Here is a 23996-nt window from a genome sequence, read left to right on the forward strand (position 1 = left end):
TCTCAACTACTCCCTGACTGCAGTGAGAGCATATCCTGTCTTCTCTTGGCAGCCTGGTCTGCCTGTGTCTGCCTTTTTCGATCGCTAGGCTATGTTCGCTAAGTCTGTACCTTGTCAAGGTTCTTCTCAGTTTGTTATCCTTTACCATGGTCAGGTAATCAGCTATGTTGTATTGTCTGTTTAGGGCCAAGTAGCAATTGAGTTTGCTTTGGGTTTTTGTTGTTTCTGCCCAATATGACAGATATTTTTCCTTTTGCTTAGCGACGATTGTGTTGGGTCGAATTCTTTGTGTTACCCTGTCACTGTCCTGGGGCTGGTTATTGTTAGTATTGTTATTAGTTACTTTATTGAGTCCCAGGACTAGTTGACTGAGGGTATTCTTCTTTATGGTCAGCTCTTGGCATTTCAGGGCGTCGTAGTGATAGCATTGGGGGTTGCTCATTTGTAGGTGATTCCAAAATTTGGTGGCTCTTTTTTGGATAGTGATTATTAATGGGTATTGGCCTAGTTCCGCCCTGCATGCGTTGTTTACTGTTTTCCTTTGAGTCCGGAGGATACTTTTACAGAATTCCGCAATGACCTTTTCACTTGTTCAGTCACCTCACCCTGACATGTCTACAAAGTTTCATAACAGCAATGAGGGAATAAGGTACCTTGATTGTGTTACAATGAATGGATTATAGAAGTACATGGGAATCCTTTGTTGGTTTGCTGCTTGGATTTGCCGGAATACACAATGGTTCACGGTGTCAAACCTTGATGTCAGTCGTGGCTCAGAGGCAGCACTCTCTCCTCTGAGTCAGAAGGTTGTGTGTGTAAGTTCCACTCCTGAGACCTGAGCACATAATCTTGGCTGACACATAGAAACATAGAAGATAGGAGCAGGAGTAGGCCATTCGGCCCTTCGAGCCTGCTCCGCCATTCAATGAGATCATGGCTGATCATTCAAATTCAGTACCCTGTCCCTGCCTTCTCCCCATATCCCTTGATCCCTTTAGCCTTAAGAAATATATCCAACTCTTTCTTGAATATATTTAATGAACTGGCCTCCACCGCCCTCTGTGGCAGAGAATTCCACAGGTTCACCAATCTTTGGGTGAAGAAATTCCTCCTCATTTCAGTCCTAAATGTCCTACCCCTTATCCTTAGACTATGACCCCTGGTTCTGGACTCCCCGACCATCGGGAACATCTTTCCAGCATCTAGTCTGTCCAGGCCTGACAGAATTTTATAGGTTTCGATGAGATCCCCTCTCAATCTTCTAAACTCCAGTGAGTATAAGCCCAATCGACGCAATCCCTCCTCATACGTCATTCCTGCCATCCCAGGTATCAGCCTGGTGAATCTTCGCTGCACTCCTTCCATGGCAAGAACGTCCTTCCTCAGATAAGGCGACCAAAACTGCACACAATACTCAAGGTGCGGTGCCGAGGGAGTGTTGCACTGTCGCAGGTGCCGTCTTTCGGATGATATATTAAACTGAGGCCCTGTCTACACTGAAATAACAACAGAAAATGCTGGAAAAACTCAGCAGGTCAGGCAACATCCGTGGAGAGAAATTTGAGTTGATGTTTCGGGTCGAACCCTTCTTCAAAACTGGAAAGAAAAGAAAATAGATCGAAGGCAGGGCTAAACAGATTATCAGGTCATTATCTCATTGCTGTTTGTTGGCCCTTGCTGTACACAATATTGGCTGCTGCGTTTCCTACATTACAACAGTGACTATACTTCAAAGAGTACGTCATTGATTGTAAAGTGCTCTGGGAGGCCTGGTGGTGGTGAAAGGCGCTATATAAATGCAAGTCTTTCTTCCTTTAGTGCTCTGAGTCAGAACTTCATGAGAGGAGCGCACATTAGGAATTTGGACACAACAGTCAAACACCTGAATCAGGATCCCAATGAATTCCCCTTCCGTTCTTTTTAAAGGCTAGCTCACGTCAATAGAAATCTGCGCGCTGACCGCCCCGCCCAAATTCTCAATATAAATCAAGACATTTAAATCATCGCCTGTCAGATCTATTTATCTGATGCTGCTTTTTATTCCTCGGCTAGTCCCACTCAGGTTTTATTATCCTGGGAGCTTTATTTTTTTCCCTATATGTTGAAGTGAGCCACGGGGTAAAACTCGCCTCTGGTGCTGGCGGGCGGGCAGCTTTGCTCACGTCATGTTGACTTCATAAACCGGCCTCTCCCACATGTGCTCACTCGCTGCCCTCAGCAAAACCCCAGCAGTTTTTGATTTTGTTTTTGTCCATAAACTAATATCCGTTTGAGCTTCGGCGTCGCTAAATATATTTGTTATTGGCCCAAAGCGCATGGCAAGTTTACAAGGCAGCTGCAGGTTTAGGAACTGAGGGTCGGGGGTCTGGTTGCTGACCACTGAAGGCAATCTCCGGGGGAGCCCATTGATATGACCGCAGTTTGGCTGCAAACTCCGACCCAACCCGAGTACTGAAAGTGACCGCAGCAGGCCGAGGATTCGCTGGGGATCCAAGGGCTGCAATAGGCCCCAAGAAACTTTCGGTTTTCACAAATCCTTCATTTATATTGTTTTATACAGAATATGCTAGTACATTAAGTAATGAAGTTGAGGTGAGTTGCACGGCCTGTTTAAGTCTTCTTCTTCTTAGGCAGTCCCTCGGAACCGAGGATGACTTCTGTTTAAGTGCACAGTGAACATGGTATACATGCACATACTGTACACTTCAATAAGGGGGGTATAGAGTTAAAGTAATTGGTAGAAGGATTAGAGGGGAGTTGAGGAGAACTGTTTTCACCCAGAGGGTGGTGGGGGTCTGGAACTCTCTGCCTGAAAAAGTGGTAGAGGCAGAAACCTTCATCACATTTAAAAAGTGCTTGGATGTGCATTTGAAGAGCCGTAACCTACAGGGCTACAGACCAAGAGCTGGAAAGTGGGATTGGGCCTGGAGAGCTCTTTTTCTGCTGGCGCAGACATGATGGGCCGAATGACCTCCTTCTGTGCCTAAATTTCTATGATTCTGTGGGTTGGAGTGAAATTTAGAGCAGGTTATAAAGATGGGCTCACCGCATATACTAGCAATGTCACACGGCAAATGTTCTCTGAAACTCTGTCTTTTGCAACTTGTCAATTTTCGTTATAGGGTGGGTACCTGCAAACTCACTTTAGATACACCGTACCGCAGATTGCTCTGCTCGATACCTCAAAGTACCGGCAGGACATGACAACTGGTAAACAAGCTCTCAGCACGGGTTTTGTTATATAACAGAACAGTTGCTAGTAGAAATTTTAGGAATTATAATAATATACATTACTGCTTCGCTGTAGGCTGCATTGTCATTTTGGGGTGAGGTGATGACAGGTGCATGGGTGTGAAAATAAACAGTCGGAGTGGAATTGCAGCCTGGATTTGCAGTTCGGGAGGGAGGGTGGAGGAAGTCTCACTGTAGCACCCTGGGGTCAGGTTGGGTTCTATCACCTCATTTAGATTGCACACATTTACCATGAGTGTGAAGCCAAAACGGCATCGCACCAAATGCTAAGTTGTAGTGTAAATGGACCGTTAATCTGCAATTGAAAAAAAGGAACCTTCTGTTGTAGTCATGTACTAAGACCCTACAGCTAATAACTTTATCAAATGCAGCTTGGGCTGAGGGAGCCGCCAAGACCGAGACTCATCTAACCATATGTGCCACGGATATTAAAGTTGGCGGGTCTGGATCTACAAATTCTCAGTCCTGCCCATCTATATCACCACCTATCATCGTTTTTTGCAGGGTTCTCTCGACTAAAAGGACGTATCATCAACCCTTCTCCGGCCTATGTAGTCAACCTCCCTGTAGAATGATCCAAATGACCAACCGTACTCGTCATCATAGATTGTATAGCAAGGTGAGCAGCATTGTATTGTGCTTCTGCTGATGTCTGTGTTTGGACCATTGAAGTCAGTGGGCACATTTTAATGTGGAACTGGACTTCCCTGCACCAGGAATACACGGAGGAAAGCAATGTGTTGTGCTGGAGCCGGTAACAACTAGCTTAGACATGAGGCTAGAAATGACTATTAGCGACAGAACACTTTTGTGTTTGTCATCTCTCTGCCCGCTTTTTATCTTCTACCAATTATTTTAAATGGTCTAATGGCTCTGCTAAAATAACGGATTAAGGAATGATATAAAAAATATGGCCAATGGTAATGTCTAGGCGATAGAGTCTTAGAGCTGAGCCATCTGGTGGGCAGTTTGACCACTTACCTGTACTTACTTGAGAGTCATGCCGGCAGGAGCATCGGTCAGAGACAGGGTTACAAAATTGTAGTCCCTACTCTGGGAGTGCAGGATCATGGAATTACATCTTATATGTGCTTAGCCCCAGCCCATGTGAGAGATGATAAGTAGTGAGTGAGCCAGCAAGCACTGATGTTGTGAATAAAGTGCTCTTAGTTTGAAATGCATCCTGACTTTTCTTCAGCAATGTCTCGAAGAACTAAAGAGTTAAAATGCTTAGAATCATGTGTGCTTCAGAATCATGTGTGTTTCAAAGCAGGAAGTGAAATCACATCACTTTTATATTCTCTCTTATATAGCATGCTGTTCCCATTCTTGCAGATGGTTCTTCACATGGTCCATCTCCAACTTTTCCGTTCCCTTCCTTGACTTCTCTATCTCCATTTCTGGGGATAGGCTGTCAACCAATGTCTACTATAAGCCCAGTGACTCCCACAGCTACCTTGATTACACTTCCTCCCACCCCGCTTCCTGTAAGGACTCTATCCCATTCTCCCAGTTTCTCCATCTCCGTCGCATCTGTCCTGACGATGCCACCTTCCACACCAGTGCTTCCGAAATGGAGATAAGGGAAGTTGAGGAAGGGAAATGAAGAGTTGGAGATGGACCATGTGAAGGTCAGGGAGGGGTGGATCTTCCCACTCTGCTTCCTGTAAGGACTCTATTCCATTCTCGCACCAAACACATCTTCTCCTCCCCTACCCTTTCAGCATTCCAAAGGGACTGTTCCCTCTGTGACACCCTGGTACACTCTTCCATCATCCCCGACACCCCCTCTCCTTCCCACGGCACCTTCTCATATAAGTGCAGGAGATGCAACACCTGCCCTTTCACCTCCTCCCTTCCCACCATTCAGAGCCCCAAACATTCCATCCAGGTGAAACAGTGATTTACTTGTACTTCTTTCGATTTAGTACACTGTATTTGCTGCTCATGGTGCGATCTCTTCTACATTGGGGAGACCAAACGCAGATTGGGTGATCACTTTGTTGAACACCTCTGTTCAGTAGGCAAGCGTGACCCTGAGCTTCTGATCGCCTGTCACTTTAATTCTCCGTCTAACTCCCACACTGATCTCTCTGTTGTCGGCGTCCTACACTGTTCCAATGAAGCTCAACATAAGCTCGAGGAACAGAACCTCATCTTTCAATTAGGCACTTTACAAACTTCCGGACTCAACATTTAGTTCAACAATTTCAGACCATAACCACTGCTCCCATTTTTTCGGACAGCAGGCGCTGGTAATGATTCTGCTATTAATTTAATCACTCCTGCCTTCCACCCTATCACAGACCTTCCCTTTTGTTCTTTCCTCCACCCACCCCCCCCCTTTCCATGCCTCCGTGCTTGCTTAAAACTGTTATATCTCTAACATTTTCCACTTCTACCAAAAGGTCACAGACCTTAAACGTTAACCCTGTTTCTCTCTCCACAGATGCTGCCTGGCCTGCTGAGTATTTCCAGCACTTTTTGTTTATATTTCTGTTCTTGCAACGGTCCACTTAACTTTTGAATTGACCTGAATGAATACATTTGACAACAACCGATGTATTTTACTCTCTCTCAGCACACAAATTATGAGATACAGTCTGCAGTAGAAGCTGCACTTTGCACATATCAGATTGATAATGTAATATAATAGCAAGCTTTAGACTGATGCCAACTGTTCATGATAAGAGCTGGTAACAAAAATGTGCCTGTTGCAACAAGAGGGCTGGATCCATCACTTTGAATCCACCATTACATCATAGTACCATATTTTACAAATATGTCCAATGGTCTCCATTTGAAATCTGTATTGCCCGTGGATGTTCCAGTCTGAGAAAATAACTTAACGAGCATCAACTCATTGTGTAGTTGCAAGGTTTCTTGTCTTGTGGCAACTTTGTGAGATATAGGATCTGGAGACTCCTTTACTATGTTGATTGTTTTCGTGCTCAAATAGCCATTTTATTTATGGTGTGTGTGCTGTTGTATCCATCTAAAACTAGTCTAACTGGCTGACCTGTTGTGTTCCATTCCATCAAAATCCATTACAAAGCATTCTTGAAGCATGTAGCGTGACTACTAATCACGCTGATGTATCACGGGGGAGCAAGCAATGCAAATACTTGGAAATTGTGCGATGGCAAATTTAAATCTATGCAAGTGTAGTATAAGATAACTTGCATGTAATTCCTTTTAAATAAGATTCAGTACATTGACAAAATATTTAATTGAATAGAAACAAATATTTATTTGCTTCATACATGTTACTATCTTAATTATGAGATGTTAGATGATTATTTTTGTGTTGTAATACTTTATAATTTAAAGTGTTGCATGCACCATGGCAGGATATTAAGGGGGAAAAATTGGGTTGATTTGTGCCTCCGAGGGTGCTAATCCCCTAGCCCCTGGGCGTGGCGCCGCTAACGCCTCCCGTGAGATTCAGCGGGAAGTTAGCGGCAACGGTAGCCAGTAGCGCCCCACGGTGCTGCGCTGCCGGCGATGATGTCATCACCATGCGCAGCACCCAGCTCACACCCCGGCCACAAACTTGGGTTGCGCCCCCTGACCTATCGCCGGACGATATGTCCGACAGGGTCAGGGTGGCGTTTTTGCAGCCGCGGCAGCGCAAATTAAAGCGCAGGTGTCGGGTGGCCTTTATTTTGGGCCGACTGCCAGCACCTGCCCCCTTCCCCTTTTTTCTTCGGGGTGCTGGCCGCGATCGCTCAGCCCAGCACTCCTCTTGAGTGCCGGGCTGTTTTCATGGCACCCTGCTTCCTGGTGGTCCAGCAGGGGAGGGAGGGAGGCCTGCAATGATGCGGCGCTACGTGCTGGCGCCGTTGCACGTAGTGCCGTGAAATTCACTGGTAGCGCCCCAAGAAGGAGAGGGAGCGCTGCCTACTTGGGGTGCTACTACTGAATTTACGGTGCAGGGCCGCTAACTTTAGCGCCCTGGCGACATTGGCACCCCAAAGAGGGTGCGACCAAATTTTTCCCCCTAAGTGTTGTTGTTTCTCTGCATTATCCAAGCGTGAAATTGTACTCTTGCTTCATTATGATGTGGTCATTCAGAACATGAGCTTCATGAGTGTTACATTCCATGTGCTGTAATATACCATAGAACTTAACACAAAATAGTTAGGGCCACAGTCCCATTACTTTATAATAGAAGGAACACTGTAATGAAAAGTTAAGGAGTAGCAGGTTTTACTGCATGGGAAATATCAGGAGGTTGTGGAGGGCAATACAGAAATTGGATTGTGAGCTGAAATTTTTTAAGTTCCTAAAATATATTGGTCATCTACATTTAAGTGAAGTACATAGCCTGCTCTTTCATGACTACTTACAGTATCTATTTTAAGAAGATTTCTCATAATTTTTCATTGCCATTGTTCATTTTATTTCTTAAAGTTTATTTTGTATATATAACAACACTGTAGTTTATTTAAAACATTCTCGAATCATCCTCTTTCAAAGATAAAAGAAGCCTAACCAAAGTCACAAATGACATTCTCGGTGACTGTGACCCTTGTGTATTTTATCCCCTTGTTCTGCTCCACCTTTCTGCAGCCTTTGACACAGATGATCACGTCATTGTCCTCCAATGGAAACGGTGAATCATTTCATGTGGTTTCTGCTAATAAGTTATTGTTGAAATACCGATTGGATATAATCTTGATAATCCATAAAAGGTCATAGGAGGAGTAACATTGATCAATATTTGTATTACTTAGACTGGTATTTCGAAACTAGAAATTTACCAATTATCATTGATATAAAAAAGAATCCATTACACAGGAGTATTTACTGAACATCATTAAATGCATGTTTTCGTGCCATTCAGTATTTTGATTCGCGATTTCTCCTCCGACAGTTCACCAGGTATATCTAGTGAGTTGTACAGACCAGGAAAGTGCAGTTCCATCCCATGTCAGTCCTTAGTTAACTAATCTCAACCGGGGAAGCAGTAGTGGTGCTATAATTGGCCTCAATGTTCCTGAATTAGGGAGGGGAAAATCAGCAAGATTTATCACTCCTGATCACTATCCAATGACCCCTGCCCCACCCTCACATGTGTGGGCATCAAGTGAGGACAGGCTCGAGCTGGGCGATTAATGTGGAATAGCATGGCAACATTCGCTGCCTAAACTTACACATGAATAACGGTCACTTGGGTGAGCGACTGGAGGGTGAACCATACCTCAGCAAGAGAGTCGACAGTTTCTTACGAAGAGGAACCAGGGAGAAAATTGGTGGAGGGAAAAATTGGCAAAAAGAGAAATGCAGAGCATGTTTCCTGTCACAAGAAGCTGGATGTCACGTGATGAAAAATAGAACTTAGTGAGATTTTGGATTTGTTTTACTGAATCTGTTAAGTTTTAAAAATTTATTTCTGGTCATTTTCAGGTGGCTTCACCTCAGCTAAGGACCATCAATGTCAACACAATAGCGGACAAAAGTCAGAATCGTATAACCATTGACCACGTAACCAGTTGCTTTGACAAATCCCCAACATTATTGCCACCATTACTGAAAAGAAATCCTATCCTCTCATACTACATTTCACCTAAACAGACATATAAAAGGAAAATGGTATCTGATTCTACGGTTTTCCCAGGCCATGACTGTGGGAGAATGAACATTTCCAACATGTTTCCATTAAAGACATAATAGAAAATATGACTGCAGGGCTGGTCCCTTTCGGAATACTGCGCACAAGAAAGAAAGTGTGGACATACCTCCTGTAAATATTGTGTGATTCAGCCAGCTGCAGTAATAAAACTCAGGATTGTAGAACAGCAGCACAGGTGTCCCCGTCTCATGTTGCATTCACCTTGAAATTGTAGAAAGCCTAGACATTTGATCCAATTGCCACCTGGTGGAGCATGACCACACTGCATTGTGCAGCCGTCTGAGGCTATCATAAGAGCAATCCTTATACTCATTCTGGAGTCAAGAACTTGGCACTGCTGTTGTGCAGTGAAGCTGGAGTGATTAATATCCAACACCAGTGAGAATCTGCGGGCTGGAATCACACTGCTGTTTGGTCACACTGGTTCCATTTCCATACAAACATAATTTAGATAAAGGGCTGTATTTTTTTTTAAATGCTCACAACGATTTCACACACTTGATGGATTTCAACATGGTTTATGTCATAATGTGTGCTTCTAAATACAATAAATTAAAGAATCTTTGTTGAACACTTTTTCATGAAGACAGTGCCTTTTAAAACAAGGCTGGCAGGAAGTCTGCCGATACAGGTAGACGTTAAAGATCCCACTGCACTATTCAAAGAAGAGCAGGGAATTCTCCTAACACTCTAGTTAACAATTCCTCCTTCGACCAATAACAAGTACATATTAACAAAGTAAAGGCATCTTTGGGCGCACGTTCCAATTGTGTCGCCCATTTTGCGCCAGCATTAGGCTGGAAGTTTGGGAATTGTTGGAGCGCTCAGGTAATCTAAATTCATTTTACTGTCTTGACACGTATAATCTTGTAACTGAAATCTTCTTTAACATAAGGTTACGGTCAGGATCTAACTAATTCTGGTTGAGGCTTTGCCATTTGATGACCCATGCTAATTAACACAACAGCAAATCCCTTTGTTTAATAATAGTTCCAAAGAGACCTTAATCCTGATCTCTCTTTTTGTTTATCTTTATTCCCATCTGTTTAAAGTAAATTCCCATGGATTAATTCCTCTGGGATTCTCTCCTTGCTATTGGGCAACTGTTATATTTATGTTGGCCAAGTCTCAGTGATTTTTGCTGGCCGAGGAATCTAGTGTAGGTTATTTACAGGCCACTTGCTGCTGAAGTCAGACCAGGAATCTAGGATCTGTTCAGTGGAAGAACTTAATGCCTGTGAGATTAATCAGTGGTGCAGGAAGTTCATGTCGGATTGGCCATTCTGGCAACCCTTTATGAATTCAAACAGTTCTTTGGGCTGAAAGAATTGAGGTCCCCCAAGCGAACAACTATGATGAGCAAATGTTCAATACATTCAACATGAACCCAGTAAAGAGCAGCAAACTTCTATCGTGGTGCAGCGATTCTCTATGAATGTGGGCGCTAGATGCAATCCAGTGTTTGACCTGGCTGCAACAACATATTACTTACAAGTGGCATATGCTGAATACGAAGAAAACAAGTGGAAATCTAGAAAATCTTTCATTAACGGCAATGATGCTACTATTGGCCGGTTAAACAGTATAAAATCGACGACTGACGGGGAATTCACTGAATAGATATTTATGGTGAAAATCACTCCTTTAATAATAAAGATAACAAGGGCTGTGGACGCACAAAGTGACAATTTTTCAACTTCTGTTCACAATGCACAATTGTTTAGCGAGCATGTGCTGAAGCGGAAAATTACTCAGCAGGTCAGGCAGCATCTGTGGACAGAGAAGCAGAGTTAACGTTTCAGGTCGATGACCTTTCTTCAGAACAGTGTTCCAGCATCTACAGAGGCTGAAAGAGGATAGATGGAAAGGGAAGCATTATAAACCAGCAAAGCTGAGCAGTCTTCAATGGCCCGGGAGTCTGCTGGAAGATAAAAAACAGGTCGACATCCAGGGTGCAAATCACCCCACCAGTAGTTTTCTCCACCTCTAAATGATCATATAACTGGTAGTTGGTGATGCGCTACCTATTAAGTCTGATTGGGTGAGTAACTATGTGACAACATGTTCACATTAAAGTAATTCATATGAGTGATTCAATCCTCAATTTACATAGAATCACATAGAATATACAGCACAGAAACAGGCCATTCAACCTAACCAGTCCATGCCAGCATTTATGCTCCACTCAAGCCTTCTCCCATCCTTCCTTATCTAACTCTATCAGCATAACCCTCTATTCCCTTCTCCCTCATATGCTTATCTAGCCTCCCCTTAAATGCATCTGTACTATTCACCTCAACCAGTCCCTGTGGTAGCGAGTTCCACATTCTCACCACTCTGGGTAAAGAAGTTTCCTCTGAATTCCTATTTGATTTCTTGGTGACTATCTTATATTGATGGCGTCTAGTTTTGCTCTTCCCCACAAGTGGAAACACTCCCTCTCTGTTTACGCTATCAAAACCTTACATAATTTTAAAGACCTCTATTAAGTCACCCCTCAGCCTTCTCTTTTTAAGAGAAAAGAGACCCAGCCTGTTCATCCTAGCCTGACAGGTATAACCTCACAGTTCTGGCATCATCCTTGTAAATCTTCTCTGCACCCTCTCTAGTGCCTCCATATCCTTTTTATAATATGGTGAACAGAATTGTACACAGTATTCCAAGTGTGGTCTAACCAAGGTTCGATACCAGTTTAACATAACTTCTCTACTTTTCAATTCTATCCCTCTTGAAATGAACCCTAGTGCCTGGTTTGCGTTTTTAAATTTCCTTATTACCTGCATCACTACTTTTAGTGATTTGTGTACTTGTACTCCCAGATCCCTTTGCTCCTCTACCCCATTTAGATTCTTGCTTTCCAACTAATATGTGACCTCCTTATTTTTCTGATCAAAATGTAGTACCCCATGTTGAAATTTGTACAATAATCCAAAAAGAGATACCATGTTCCCTTGTCTGAGTATATATATTTTTTTTATTCGTGGCATGGTGAGGCTGGCATTTATTGCCCATCCCTAATTGCCCTTGAGAAGGTGGTGGTGAGCCGCTGCCTTGAACCACAGAGGGCAGTTAAGAGTGGGTCTCACATATAGGCCAGACCGGGTAAGGACAGCAGATTTACTTCCCTAAAGGGCATTAGTGAACCAGATGGGTTTTTATAACAATTTAATGTTTTTTTTCAATTCCAGATTTTATTGAATTGAATTAAAATTCCCCAGCTGCCTGTGGTGGGATTTGAACTCACGTCTCTGGATTATTAATTCAGGCCTCTGGATTACTAATCTAGTAACATTGCCACTGTGCTAACTGTACCCATGTATGACACATTAAGCATAACTAGAAATGAATAAAAGATCCCCATTGACCAAGATGTTTATATTTCTTTTGCCAATGTTATGATTAATGGGGTACCCTGCAAGAATGGCATCTTTCAATATCTCTATAAATTAATGTAATGCTTATTGTTCAGTAAAAACCATGTTGCACTGATGAGCCACTGTAACATATAAAACTTCATTCAGTGTTACTGTTTTTTGCAATGATTTTCATTTTCATTTTTTCCATTATTTTGGGCAATTGGGAATCCTCCCTTCCCCTAAAAATCCAGGCTCTACAGCCTGCATTTCAGAATCAGTATTTTGGAATATTCCCCACTATATATAGAAACTATTTTGCAGCCTTTAAATATGAGGATTTCCTGGAACAGATTTGATATTTTATTCATTAAAAAAGGAAAATTCCCCTTGCTCTTTTCATTCAGCTGGGAAGATTATTTAAGTAATTTAATGTAAAAGGCAGAGTTCAGATTGCAGCAGAAACACTTTGTTCTGATTACTTTGAGGACCTGCTTCCGGGAAGGATGCTAAACAAAAATTAATTAATTCAGAATCAGTTGAAGATGGGCCTTCTTTATTTAAGCCAGAACAAATGACTTGTGACTCCAATTTAGGGTTCATTTCAATAGGATGAAACAAAGTGGATTGATTAACAGATGTCAACTTTAACAGATTACCGCGTCTGACCTCAGTACAGAAAGAGATCAACCAAAATCCGTTACAAGTCAGTGGAAGCTTGAGACAATTCAACGACTAGTATAATTGGCCCCGATTTTAACTCCAGGTGGATTCCCCGCTCAGGTATGAGTTCAAATTACAGTTGGGTCTCAATGATGTCATTGGGCTGCAACATGCATATGTAAAGAAGGACCCTGTTGGCTCCGGGCGCGTGTCCTTGCTGTCTGCTCAGGAGAGCAGGTTAAAGTTGCAGATGTTGCGGTCATGGCGGCTTTCGGACAGGTAAGAGCCGGAGCGATTTTAACTGCCCACCCGCCAGGTTTCCGCTGAGCGAGAAGGGTTAAAATCGCCTTAGCAAAGTTTGTAACTAGTTTTCTCCTCTTGAGCTCCGTAACAGGAGTTGTTTTTTAATCATTTATGGGATGTGGGCATCGCTGGCAAGGCTAGCATTTATTGCCCATCCCTAGTTGCCCTTGAGAAGGTGGTGGTGAGCTGCCTTCTTGAACCGCTGCAGTCCGTGTGGTGAAGATACTCCCACAGTGCTGTTAGGGAGGGAGTTCCAGGATTTTGACCCAGCGACGATGAAGGAATGGCGATATACCAAGTCTGGATGGTGTGTGACTTGGAGGGGAACTTGGGGGTGGTGGTGTTCCCATGCTCCTGCTGCCCTTGTCCTTCTAGGTGGTAGAGGCCGTGGGTTTGGGAGGTGCTGCCGAAGAAGCCTTGGTGAGTTGCTGCAGTGCATCTTGTAGATGGTACACACTGCCGCCACAGTACGCCGGTGGTGGAGGGAGGGAATGTTTAAGGTGGTGGATGGGGTGTAAATCAAGCGGGCTGCTTTGTCTTGGATGGTGTCGAGCTTCTTGAGTGTTGTTGGAGCTGCACTCATCCAGGCAAGTGGAGAGTATTCCACCATACTCCTGATTTGTGCTTTGTAGATGGTGGAAAGGCTTTGGTTTAAACTCATAATTTGGGTTTATTCACTGTGCAGTGCTGAATTGTTGGAGGTACTGCCCCTCAAATAAGGCATGGAACGGAGATCCCTGCTGCCTGTTCACATGGCTCAGGTGGGTGTTAAAGATCCCATCATACTATTCAAAGAAGAGCAGGTGTTCGTCATCGTCCTGGGCAACATTCCTCTCTCAATCATTGCTACCAAAAACAGATTAAATGATTATTTATCTCATTGTCGTTTGTGGATCTTGCTGTGCACAAAATGGCTGCCACATTTGCCTGCACATCAACAATCACTATAATTCAAACTCATTGGATGTAAAGCACTTTGAGATGTTACCAAGATACATGATAAGGTGCTATATAAATCCAAGTCTTTATTTTCTTCTTTCTCTCCTGAAGGTAGACTCTTCTGGGGTGCAGCTTTATGGACACCAGGTGCCTGCAGTACCTTACCCAAGTGGCCATTATTAATTTGCGTGCCTTGATAGTGAGTGTCAGCAGGTTATTTTATCATGGATCAGAATCAGAGCCAACCTGATCCTGCCTTCATCTGACATCTACGCACCTTCATTTCCATCAAGGGGGGCGGGGGGGTGTGTGACTGGATAGCGATTAGAAGTTTTTACCATTGATGGGTTTGAATGGCTGCTGCTCCTACCCCACAGATTGACCACATTTCAATCAATTAAACTGCTGCTTCTGAGATTTTTACTCATAATACTTTATGAGGATAGCTCACAAAAGACCGTGGGGCTCCATATCCCCTGATATCTATCAAGTCTTTACATAACTGAGTTTCCCAAAACACATTTATAAGCCACAAAAACAATTCTAATATAATTGATTTTAAATAACAGGCTATGACTGAAGGGATAATTACTAGTCCTAGCCCCTTCCCAGATCAGGCGTATTCCTCAGACGTTCACTTTCAACTAATGTTTGAGGTAGCCAAATCCTAAAGATGCTTAATTGGGTCTAAAGGTCTGGACTATCTCTCCCTAAAGGAAAGGAACAACCTGAAAATGTTCCCATCCTCTAGATAGCACTTTTAATAAGTTTAGCTAGACTGTAATGTTCTGGATATTATGAGGGTCCGGAAAACTCCCCCAGAATTCTGCAACTGCTCACCAAAGAGTGTACAGAAATTGAGTTTGCGAGTTTGATACAGAAGTCTTATGTGAGACAATTCTAAAAATATATAGATTTATTAAAGAACCAACATGTAATTTACAGTTGGTGAGTCAATCGCAACATTAACAGTTCCAAAAAGAGAAAGCTTTACAATCTTATCAGAGATCCTCGTATGGGTTGTGGGAGCCCGTAAAACCCTCCCGCCATAGGACTAACCACCCTAATGGCTGGTACGAAGATGGTTACGGTCACGGAAGGAGTGTTAACGCGGCCAGAAATCCTTCCACCACTTCATACAGTTCCCCAAAGGGAACAGTGTGAAGACACGTACGACGACGACCTCTTTAGTCATCCATGGTTTTTTTGGGCAAATAGAGCTCTTGCCCCTCAGTAAACTGGTTCTGTATCACATTAAATTCTTTTTTGAACACCTCCCACTGATCTTCTGTCATTTTACCCATTAACAGATTTTCCCAGTTTACTGTGGACAGTTTCTATCTCATCCCGTTGATGTCAGCCTTACCTAAATCTAGAATCTTAGTAGCTGTTTCGCTTTTCTCCCTTTCAAACATTACGTTGACCTCGATCATGTTATGATAGCTATTAGATAAATGTTCATGCACCATTAGGCTGTTAACTAAGTTTGGTTCATTACTCAGTACTAAATCTAATATGGCATGCCCCCTTGTTGGTTCTAGGACATAATGGGCAGGATTGGAGGCGTGTGGGGGGTTAAAATCTTGAAATCGGGGGGCACGAACCCATCCCGCCCCCAACCCGCCTCCATGCCAGTTTCAAAGGAGGTGGGTACCCGACCCACACTGGGACCCGCCTCCCCGAGGCAGGAAGGGGACTAGTGCCAATTAACTTTTAGCCTAATCCCTATTTTTATTGGTGGAGTGTGGGATTCCCGATGGCTCCAAACCACGCCAAGTTAGCGAGGCGGGCTGTCAGGATGAAGGGCTTGGAGGGGCCGAGATGTCCGGTGTTCAGGTGAGTGATGGGTGCATGAGTGGAGAGGTAAGTGTGTTTGGTGTGTGTAAAGTGTTTAAAGAAGTTTTACTTACCTTTACTTACCTTTACAGCCTTCCTTCCTTCAGGTCTCGGGAGCCCCTCAACTCACCGGCACAGAAAGCAGAATGGCCATGATCTGTCAAAATCTGCAGCATTCAGCTTTCTGTTCCGGAGAGATCTCTAAATCATCCTGAGAGGAAGGAATTAACTTAGAGTACAGATTATCAGTGTTTGACAGCTTCAAACAGCTGTGAAACACTGATATTTCATCTGTCAAAAGCTCTGTCTGTGACGTCACCTGTTGCCGGGTGACCCTTAATTGGCCTGCTGAGGCCGCTGGGCGGGCTCAACAAGGTCAATCAAATGAAAATCGCGTGGGTTAGCCACAACTCAACGGAGGTGGGACTACAACCCCAAAAGTTGTAGTCCCGCCTCCTACACGCCTCCTCAATGAAAATCCAGCCCATTATATCATGCACTGGTAGTGGTATATATTCTTAACATGACATTTACAGGATGACACATGGACCGTTTTCTCCATATTTGTATAGTAGATTAACATGCTTCAGAATTAGATGGTAGAGGGTCAGATATAATAAACCTTTATCCTACCTTTTCTAAGGATGGTTTTGGGATAAGACCAAGAACAACAACTTGTATTTATATAGCGCCTTTAATGTAATAAAACATCCCAATGCGCTTCACAGGAGTGTCATAAAACACTCTTCATGCACAACTACAGCGTACCTGGCACAGGATATCTCAGAGCACTTTACAGGACCCAGAACAAAAATGGAAACAGTTGGATAGAGGGAACAGGTGGCTTTTGAAAGCAGAAGTGCAGATGGTAAGGCAGGGGTGTTTAGGAAGAATTTCTAGACAGCAATGGAATAATAATAGAAAGGATTGCGCATCAGAAAACAAGGTGCATGCTGACATTAGAGAGTCAAGGGCTGCATGTGGAAGGAAGAAAGTAAAGGAAGAAACTGAAATGGTGGGACCATTGAAGGGTTTGAAGGCAAGGTTGAGGATCCCCAAATCAATTTGTTGGGGCATGGGGAGTCAGTGGAACTTGGGTGATAGGAATGTAGGACTTAATCTCGGTGACAACATGGTCATTGACATTGTGAATGAGTTATGTTAGCATGGATAGAGGATTGGTTAATGGACAGAAAACAGAGAGTAGGGGTAAACGGGTCATTTTCAGGTTGGCAGACTGTAACTAGTGAGGTGCCACAAGGATCAGTGCTGGGGCCTCAGCTATTTACAATTTATATTAATGACTTAGATGAAGGGACCGAGTGTAATGTATCCAATTTTACTGATAATACAAAGCTAGGTGGGGAAAGTAAGCTGTGAGGAGGACACAAAGAGCCTGCAAAGGGATATAGACAGGTTAAATGAGTGGGCAATCAGGTGGCAGATGGAGTATAATGTAGAGAAATGTGAGGTTATTCACTCTGGGAGGAAGAATAGAAAAACAGAATATTTTTTAAATGGTGAGAAATAATAAGGAATCGGCCATTTAAGACTGAGATGAGGAGGAATTTCTTCACTCCGAGGGTTGTGAATCTTTGGAATTCTCTTTCCCAAAGGGCTGTGGATGCTGAATCGTTGAGTATATTCAAGGCTGAGATAGATTTTTGGACCCTAGGGGTTTCAAGGGATATGGAGATCGTGCAGGAAAGTGGAGTTGAGGTCGAAGATCAGCTATGATCTTATTAAATGACGGAGCAGGCTCGAGGGGCCATAGGCCCAACTCATACTCCTAATTCTTATGTTCTTATGTTATCATTTGTGGATGGTGGAAGCAGGGAGGCTGACTGAGAAATTCAGCCCTGGGCTGATAAAGGCACGGACTCGGGTTTCAGCAGCATGGGGACCGAGAGGGAATAGATAGAGGCAAAGTTATGTAATGTTTCAGAGGTGGAAGAAAATGGACCTTGCAAGAGATTAGATGTGAAGAAGGAAGCTGAGTTTAGTAAGAGCTGTTTCAGCCCTGTGGACTTAGCCTACGGTGATAGATCTGGGAAGCTGATGAAGTTATGGCCAGAGACTTTTTTTTATTTGCTCCTGGGCTGTGGGCATCACTGGCAAGGCAAGCATTTATTGCCCATCCCTAATTGCCCTTGAGAAGGTGGTGGTGAGCCACCTTCTTGAACCGCTGCAGTCCTTGTGGTGAAGGTACTCCCACAGTGCTGTTAGTGATGTAGTTCCAGGATTTTGACCCAGCGACAATGAAGGAACGGCAGTATATTTCGAAGTCAGGATGATGTGTGACTTGGAGGGGAACTTGCAGGTGATGGTGTTCCCATGCACCTGCTGCCCTTGTCCTTCTAGGTGGTAGAGGTTGCGGATTTGGGAGCTGCTGTCGAAGAAGCCTTGGCGAGTTGCTGCAGTGCATCTTGTAAATGGTGCACACTGCAGCCACAGTACGCTGGTGGAGGAGGGAGTGCGTGCTTAAGATGGTGGATGGGGTGCCAATCAAGTGGGCTGCTTTGTCCTGGATGGTGTTGAGCTTCTTGAGTGTTGTTGGAGCTGCACTCATCCAGCCAAGTGAAGAGTATTCCATCACACTCCTGACTTGTGCCTTGTAGATGGTGGAAAGACTTTGGGGAGTCATGAAGTGAGACACTCACTGCAGAATACCCAGCCTCTGACCAGCTCTTGTAGCCACAGTATTTGTGTGGCTGGTCCAGTTAAGTTTCTGGTCAATGGTGACCCCCAGGATGTTGATGGTGGGGCTTTCAACAATGGTAATGCCATTGAATGTCAAGGGGCGATAGTTAGATTCTCTCTTGTTGGAGATAGTCATTGCCTGGCACTTGTGTGCCATGAATGTTACTTGCCACTTATTAGCCCAAGCCTGAACATCGTCCAGATCTTGCTGCAGCAGGCATGGACTGCTTCATTGTCTGAGGAGTTGCGAATGGAACTGAACACTGTGCAATCATCAGCGAACATCCCCACTTCTGACCTTATGGTGGAGGGAAGGACATTGATGAAGCAGCTGAAGATGGTTGGGCCTAGGACTTTGCCCTGAGGAACTCCTGCAGCGATGTCCTGGGGCTGAGATGATTGGCCTCCAACAATCACAACCATCTTCCTTTGGGCTAGGTATGATTCCAGCCAGTGGAGATTTTTCCCCCTCATTTCCATTGACTTCAATTTTATTGGGGCTCCTTGATGCCACACTCGATCAAATGCTGCCTTGATGTCAAGGGCAGGCACTCTCACCTCACCTCTGGAATTCAGCTCTTTTGTCCATGTTTGGACAAAAGACCCTGTTCCTGGGACTAGGGACAGGGTCACTGGCAAGGCTTGGAAGCTAAGCAGAGCCAGGCCTGGTTAGTACCTGGAGGGGTGACCATCAGGGAAGATCAGGTACAGAAGGTCACGGAAGGAGCCCCGAGGAGGGGCGGTTGGTAAGAAGGTCACGGAAGGGAGCCCCGGGAGGGGTGGCTGGTGAGCAGGCCTGGGCGTTGGGCTGAAGATTGTCAGACAGGAGGAATGGTGGAAATGGAATGGCGGCGCGCACAGACGCAGCGGCTTTGCTTCTCCCAGGACGGTGCTATTTACGTTTAATGTTAATGCTATTTGTACTGGACTCATGGGAGCTTGCAAGATCACATTTCGTTGTTCAGGTACTTGTGCATTGTACAATGACAATAAAGTTGAATTATTATTATTATAATGAGGTCTGGAGCCGAGTGGTCCTGCAGACCGCTTTGGTTTTTCCTGGCATGTAGCTGGATGAAATGTTAACCCATTGACCCAACATAGTTGAACAGGCATTTTGGAGAATGCAGTAATGGCCTTAGGATTCATAGAGCAGCAGAAGGAGTAATAGGGTTGCCATTGGTATACAAGTGAAAGCTGACCTCAGGCTTCCAGATGTCACCAAGGTATATAAATTATGAAGAGGAGGAAAACAAGAGCGGAGCCCCGGCACTGGCCTCAGGTGACTATGCAGACAAGGGAAGATAAAACATCAGAGGAGGATACAATGTCTACATTGCAATAAAAAGAACCGAGAGAGAGCAATGCCTTGGAAATGAGCCGTTGAGGAGACTGAGGAGGATAGCGCACTCATTGCAGGGAGCTCAGAGGTTAAGGAGGATGAGGGGAGATAACTAAGCACAATTACTCAGGAGGGGAATCATCGCCAAATAAAACTTTTATACAAACCATTCCTCAGATCCACTTGACCAAATAGATTGAGGGAGGAAAGGAGAGTAAATAAGAGTTTTGTAATTGAGATGTTTAAGATTATCACAGTAATTTGGTGAATATTGTGCCAAAATGTCCTGTTAACATATTCCAGAGAAATAATGGGCAGCAATTAAGACCAAGTATTTGCAGGTACAGAGTTGCAGATTTAAGGCTTTGAGCACCGCGTGATGGCAAATGCAGTCACCTTGAGTTTTGCAAAGTGTTTGGAAGCTCTATTGTGCTGCTAAGAATTGGTTTCTAAGGGCTTCAAGCATCGGAAACAGTTTCAGATGGAATTTGATCGCACCGTCGTATAACTGTGTGGAACACAGTAGTTCATTTACTGCAAAATATCATTTAAGAAAGTTCTTACAAAAGTGGGCGGAGTTCATCTAGATCACGTCTTCTTCTTAGGCAGTCCCTCGGAACCGAGGATGACTTGCTTCCACATTAAAAATGAGTTCTCAGGTGACTGATGAGTCCAATGCGGGACCTACAGTCTCTGTCACAGGTGGGGCAGACGGTGGTTGTAGGGGCGGGTGGGTGGGGTTCTTGGGTTGACGTGCGCTCCTTGCGCTGCCTGCGCTTGGCTTCCGCTTGCTCCCGGCGAAGAGACTCGAGGTGTTCGGCGCCTTCCCGGATGCTTCTCCTCCAGTTTGTGCGGTCTTGGGCCAGGGATTCCCAGGTGTCGGTGGGGATGTTACACTTTTTCAAGGAGGCTTTGAGGGTGTCCTTGAAGCGTTTCCTCTGCTCACCTGGGGCTCTCTTGCGTGCCGGAGCTCCAAGTAGAGCGCTTGTTTTGGCTTCAAGCTTCGGAAGCAGTTTCAGATGGAATTTGGTCGCACCGTCGTATAACTGTGTGGAACACAGTAGTTCATTTACTGCAAAATATCATTCAAGAAAGTTCTTACAAAAGTGGGCAGAGTTCATCTAGATCACGTAGGAAGATATTCGTCATCAGTCCTAAACACCGATTATAGTGGTAATCGCTAATAAGGCGATCTAGGGCTTTCATTGGGAATAGCCAGTGTCAGAATGAAAAAGGGATTTAGAAAGTGACACGTCTCTATTGAAAATAGAACCGATAGAGCAACATTCACGACTACGATTCTGGGGAGGGGGTGCTTTCACTCACTGCGTTTAGATATATACAGGAACAAGTCGTATTCCATTTAGGGTTTCCAAGCCTCCCGGAATGACTGGGAGTTTCCCAGAATTGGGGGCTCCTTCTCCGAGCCCGGGGGATTAGAGATTTAAATTTTCCGCCGTGGTGCACCAGCCCGGACCGTGTGTAGTGTAGTGCAGTGGGGAGTCTGCTCTCGGGCTCAAGCTCACAGGGTCAACTCACCATTGTGTTTGCGGGACTGGTACAGCCAACTCCCGCTAAAGCAATGTTATTATCACAGAGCTGTGTGTGATCAGGGGCAAGAGCAGGCTGCCTTGTGTGGATGGAATCACAGAGATTTAGACATCAACCTCTGCTCTCCCAACTCTCCTATCGGGGCTGGTTGGCAACTGTCAGCTTTTGGACAAGACATTCTGGTTTGTGTGAGCACTGCTTGGAATTGTCTCAAATGTAAATCAGACACCAGCAGGGTCACCTCTTGATGTGTTATCCTGATATGGCCTGGTGGTTCTCCATGATATCCCAAACCTGTGACCTCTTCCATCTAGAAGGACAAGGGCAGCAGACGCATGGGAACACCACCACCTCCAAGTTCCCCTCCAAGTCACACACCATCCTGACTTAGAAGTATATCGCCGATCCTTCATCGTCGCTGGGTCAAAATCCTGGAACTCCCTCACAGAACTGTGGGAGTATGTTCATCACACGGACTGCAGCGGTTCAAGAAGGTGGCTCACCACCACCTTCTTGAGGGAAATTAGGGATGGGCAATAAATTAGGGATGGCCTTGCCAGCGATGCCCACATCCCATAAAAATGAATTTTTAAAAATATCCTGATATGGCCTGGTGGTTCTCCCTGTAATATCCTGATATGCCCCTGGTGTCACTGTGGCTCATAAATGAAAGGTCTCTGAAATGGTGGATCTTTAAAATGGAGGTTCTCTAAAATGGGGGAATTCCTCGGTTTCTCCACACTCAGGTTCCTGTCTTTCCCGCGCTCCGATTCCCCACTCTCAGTTTCCTCAGCCTCGTCTGCTCACGGGTGGCCTCCTGTTGAAACGTGTCGCACAACATGTGCTAACATGAAACCACAAGCAAAAATACTCAACTACAGGGGACCCAACCGTTATAAGGTAAAGGCAATAACATTTGTAGAAGTCATGTGATCAAATGTCATGTGATCAAACATCATATGGTCAACCATCACATGATCAGAATGTCATGTGGTTGGAATATCATGTGGTTAGAATATCACATGATCAAACCTCCAGGAATGCCTCCAACCAGAGTTGGCAACCCTAATTTAATTACAAGTGAAACCTTAATGATTATATTTTCTCACCAGAAAGAGCATAATTATTTTAAATAAAGGTTTACAAGTGGGAACGTATTTCTCCATCAGGGTTATGGGCAGCAAGTTTAAACTGCCTCATGCTTGCAGAATAATCTGAAGGCAGTCTTAGTACATGCTTCCCAGGGAAAACTGGGAATTTTGTATTAAAAATTATGTACTCTGGTTAATTTTAGAACACTTTGATTTGTGGTAGTAAAATTTTAATGTGGGAAAAACATTTCAGTTACGGTGACATAGTGATTATGTTACTGGACTAGTAATCCTAGAGGCCTGGACTAATGATCTGAGGGACATGAGTTCAAATCCCACCATGGCAGCTGGGGCATTTAAATTCAGCTAATTAAATAAATCTGGAATAAAAAGCTAGTACCAGTAATGGTGACCATGAAACTACTGAATTGTTGTAAAAACCCATCAAGTTCACTAATGTTCTTTAGGGAAGGAAATCTGCTGTCCTTACCTGGTCAATGTGGTTGACTCTTAACTGCTCTCTAAAATGACCTAGCAAGCCCCTCAGTTATACCAAACTGCTGCAAAAGAAGACAGACGGCAGTGGTTCAAGAACAGGGCTCACCACCACCATGGGCAATAAATGCTGGCCTTGCCAGCGATGCCCACATCGCATGAATGAAAGAAAAAAACTTACAAAGTTAGTCGCCACAGCATTTTAAATGAGACCTTCAGTTATAAGGACAGTTTATTACTTTTTGCTGCAACCAATGCACAGAGATTCCAATTTACATAATCGTGCTTGCATATGTGCACTTTTTTATTTTTTCGCTTTCCTTTTGCCTTTTTTTTAAAATTAGAGTAACTTGGTACAAATCATCTTAGGTTCTTGGGGGGGGGGGGAATTCTGTTGCTTTGCGCCTCCCATTAGCACCCTAAGAGGCGCAAAGCAACTAGCGCCTGAGCGTGGCGCCGTCAACGCCTCCCGCGAAATTCAGCGGGTGGTTAGCGACGGCAGTAACCGTTAGTGTGCCGCGCCTTGGCAATGACATCATGTCCAGCGGGATCAGGGGGGCCTACCTGTGACCGGGGCGGCGCTAATTAAATGCGAGGTGCCGGGTGGCCATTTTTGTTGCTGGCCGCCCACCAGCACCTACCCCCGTTGCTGTCCCTGGCCTCCACTTCAGCCCCCCCGCGGAGGCTGCGCTCAGTGAGCCCGGCACTTCTCTTGAGTGCCGGGCTCTTTTGCCAGCACTCCGATCCCTGGTGGGCCAGCTGGGCCCCGGGCTGCGCTGCGCATGGCCCCTCCCCTTTAAGAAGGGGAGGAAGGCCTGCAGTACTGCGGCACATAG

The 23996-nt window shown here is 44.6% G+C and overlaps 1 long non-coding RNA gene across 1 annotated transcript; it reads left to right on the forward strand.

The window, feature by feature from the left end:
* Positions 1-2233: 2233 nt before the first annotated feature.
* On the forward strand, positions 2234-9046 carry LOC147105162 (uncharacterized). Its single transcript, XR_015081760.1, has 3 exons — positions 2234-2592; positions 3757-3871; positions 8662-9046. It is a non-coding gene; the product is annotated as an uncharacterized LOC147105162 (long non-coding RNA).
* The last annotated feature ends 14950 nt before the right edge of the window (positions 9047-23996 follow it).

The sequence above is a fragment of the Somniosus microcephalus genome, chromosome 18, assembly GCF_052327205.1.
Source record: "Somniosus microcephalus isolate GS21.2 chromosome 18, FLI_Smic_1.0, whole genome shotgun sequence".
NCBI lineage: Eukaryota > Metazoa > Chordata > Chondrichthyes > Squaliformes > Somniosidae > Somniosus > Somniosus microcephalus.